This window comes from Talpa occidentalis, unplaced genomic scaffold, assembly GCF_014898055.3.
Source record: "Talpa occidentalis isolate TD23 unplaced genomic scaffold, MPIMG_talOcc4v2.1 talOcc4.6, whole genome shotgun sequence".
Lineage (NCBI taxonomy): Eukaryota > Metazoa > Chordata > Mammalia > Eulipotyphla > Talpidae > Talpa > Talpa occidentalis.
Genome location: NW_023604972.1, coordinates 67,394,940 through 67,398,042, shown reverse-complemented (window position 1 = coordinate 67,398,042; position 3,103 = coordinate 67,394,940).

Below are 3,103 nucleotides of genomic sequence, written 5' to 3'. Positions count from 1 at the left end.
AAAGAAAACGAATCCCTCCAGGTAGTGTCCATTGTGGAAAGCAAAAGTCCTCCATTCCTGGAAAAACAGTTCATCAGTCCCAGCCAAAGAAAACATCTGGAGGCATTAGCCAGAACAAGACAGCAGATATGTCAAAAATCACAGGAAAAAAAAATCTTAAAATGGTTCAACTTATGTAAAGACAAATTCTCTCAACCTTGATCCCAAATTTTTTTAAACAGCATAGCAAAAGTTTGCAAACCAAATCTACTTTTAAACCATATTGCCTATTTTTGCATAAAATCACAGGGCAGAATAACTAAGCAGCAATTTTTAGCTGGCTCCGTTGGAATACTCCATATAGGATTCAGAGCGAACTGTTGACATCCGGTCCGTGTAGTCTTCTGAAAGAAGTTGGTCTCATCAGACTCCACCTGGGCTTTCCTCTTCTCGAGGGTACCAGGGACTTTTCGTTGGCCGGGTTGTCCAGTCCTGCCAATGGAGGCAAGCTTCCTCACCTTCTTTGGAGGTCTCTGGAACCCTACAAACAAGGCAAACAGGTTCTCCTCTTCTTGGTTCAGCTCTGTTTCAACTTTCTGGAAGAGCTCCACACAAAGCCACACAATGAAACTTATGTCCAATTTTTTTCAGTTTAAACAAAATCCCTATGGAAGTTATGCAAAAACAGACTCTGAGATAAGTAGTAAAAGATTACTACCACTATTTTTATGCCGTGTTGGTATCAAGGGGAGAGAAAATGCAAACACAAGTTAGCTTTGTTGGAAAAAAAATTACAACCTTGCTGCAGATCCTGGTCACCAAAACAAGAAAACTTTGTGGATTTAGAGCAAAATGCAAAAAAAATCATCAGTATTATTATGTCAAGGAAAACTTAGTAAATATGAGGTGTATTTCCAAGTCTATTCAGTCCTTAGTAGAAAAGTTTTACTCTCAACAGTTCCATCAATAGGAATCTGTTGAGACCTTTTCTCCCTATATTTTCAGAAACAATTTCTGTAGATGTGAAACAATTGAATTATAATATCAAGGTGACAATCACCATTGACAATTTACATACATACCAGATACTACTGTTAACATTTTGTACATACCAAAGTTTTACCATTTTCCCAAGTGACAATGCTTCCCTTCCAGTTTTACTTCATTATGTAAAATCCAAATAGAACAAATTCATCTAATGCCTTTCCCAGGAGGAAAGGGAGAAACTTTGTGGAGTGTCTCAGGAGCTCTACTGAGGTTCCACAAAATTTCCTTGCATCAGCCAAATGACAGGCTACCAAATTTGTACTTGAATTTAGATTTCTGGGAAGCTTTGCCATAAATATCAGAAAAATAACAGAAACAACAATGTTCAATCTCTATGAAGGCACCGGCTTAGTTCAGTAGCACAATGTTGACAATCAAACCATAACCTTTAGTTTTTCTCATAACTGGAGACTCTCTTTTTTTTTTTTTCAATGTCTATGGGCACCATGTATACCAATTTGTCAATCACTTGAGGTCAAGACAAGGACACAAGGAAAGGACATACAGACATACAACATATAGACACAAAGAGCTCATTAGTTACCATTTATCACGCGTGGGATATCTCATGCAACTGCAGTTTCACTCATTGGCCAAAGTAACAAAAAGAAAACAGAGAAAAAAATCTCAAAGGTAAAAAAAAACAGAAAGTTAAAAAAAAATAACAAAATCAAAATCAAGATTGAAAACTTTTCTGTGTAAAAAAAAATAGTGGCACCATATGCATGATCCTAGATGTTATTTCACGTCTCCTAAACTTTGAAAAGAAGAAGATTGGTTAGAGCATGTTAGTTTTCTCAGGGTTTCTTCAGGAAAAAAAAATGAGTCCTTGGGTATCCTGCAACAATAACTGGAAAAGAAGTCAGTAACATTCAAGTTTTTGTCTGTTTCTTAAACAAATATCTCAAGTCCTCAATGGGTTCACAAGACCAATGGGACTTCGTCTCTGGGTCAGTTCCTCCTGGGGCTTTCTTAACTCTGGAATGATGTACCCAGGGTTTTATGCCTGCAAGTTTCAGAGAAGTATGTGTGCTCAACAAGACATCATAGGGACCAGTCCATTTTTCTGACAGCTGGTTTTGAGCATCCCCGCTCTGCCAAGTCTTCAGTAAGACCTGATCTCCAGGTTTGAAGGGATGCAATGGTTGATCAGGAGGCATAGAGATCCTTGAGGTTGCAAAGTTATGAATCACTGCCAGAACCTCCTGGATGTGTTTCACATATTGCGTGATCCGGCAATCTTGTGTTATTTCCGGACTGGCTTTCAGAACTGAGGCCTGAAAAGGTCTTCCAAACACAATCTCAAAGGGGCTTAATTGTAGCCCACTTCTAGGTGCCACTCTTATGCGGAGGAGGGCAAGGGATAGTACCTGGTCCCAACGAAGTTGTGTTTCTTGGCACAGTTTTGCCAAGGTTTTCTTCAAGGTGTGGTTCATCTTTTCTGTTTGCCCGGAAGACTGCGGTCTCCATGCAGCATGCAATTTCCAGTTTATCTGTAACGCACTGCTCACTGCATGGGTGACGTCAGAGACAAATGCCGGCCCATTATCACTCTGGATAGAGTCCGGCAACCCAAAGCGAGGGATTATCTCTTTCAGTAGCTGTTTGGCAACCTCGGAAGCTTTTTCCGTCTTTGTGGGAAATGCTTCCACCCATCCCGAAAACGTGTCGACAAAAACCAAGAGATATTTGAAATTGCCTGTTGTTCTAGGCATTTGTGTGAAGTCCACCTGCCAGTCCTCAAAAGGACACTTGCCCCGATATTGAACCCCAATGGCTTTAGGGTGGGAGTCAGTCTTGGGGTTATTCCTGGCACATAATTCACAACCTCTGGTGATCCGTTGTGCTATTTTGTGTAAATACGGGCCCTTCAAATATGGGCGCACTGTTTCTAATAAGGCATCTCTCCCATAGTGAGATCCCTCGTGAAGATGTTTTAGCACCGGGTACACCAGGGCCTCCGGGAGGAGGATCATCCCATGAGAGTTTACTCTCCAAGTAGAGCTGGGATCAAACTCAGTAAATCCCCATGCACGAGCTCTCTCCTCATCCCGCTCGGTGTATTCAGGAGCATACT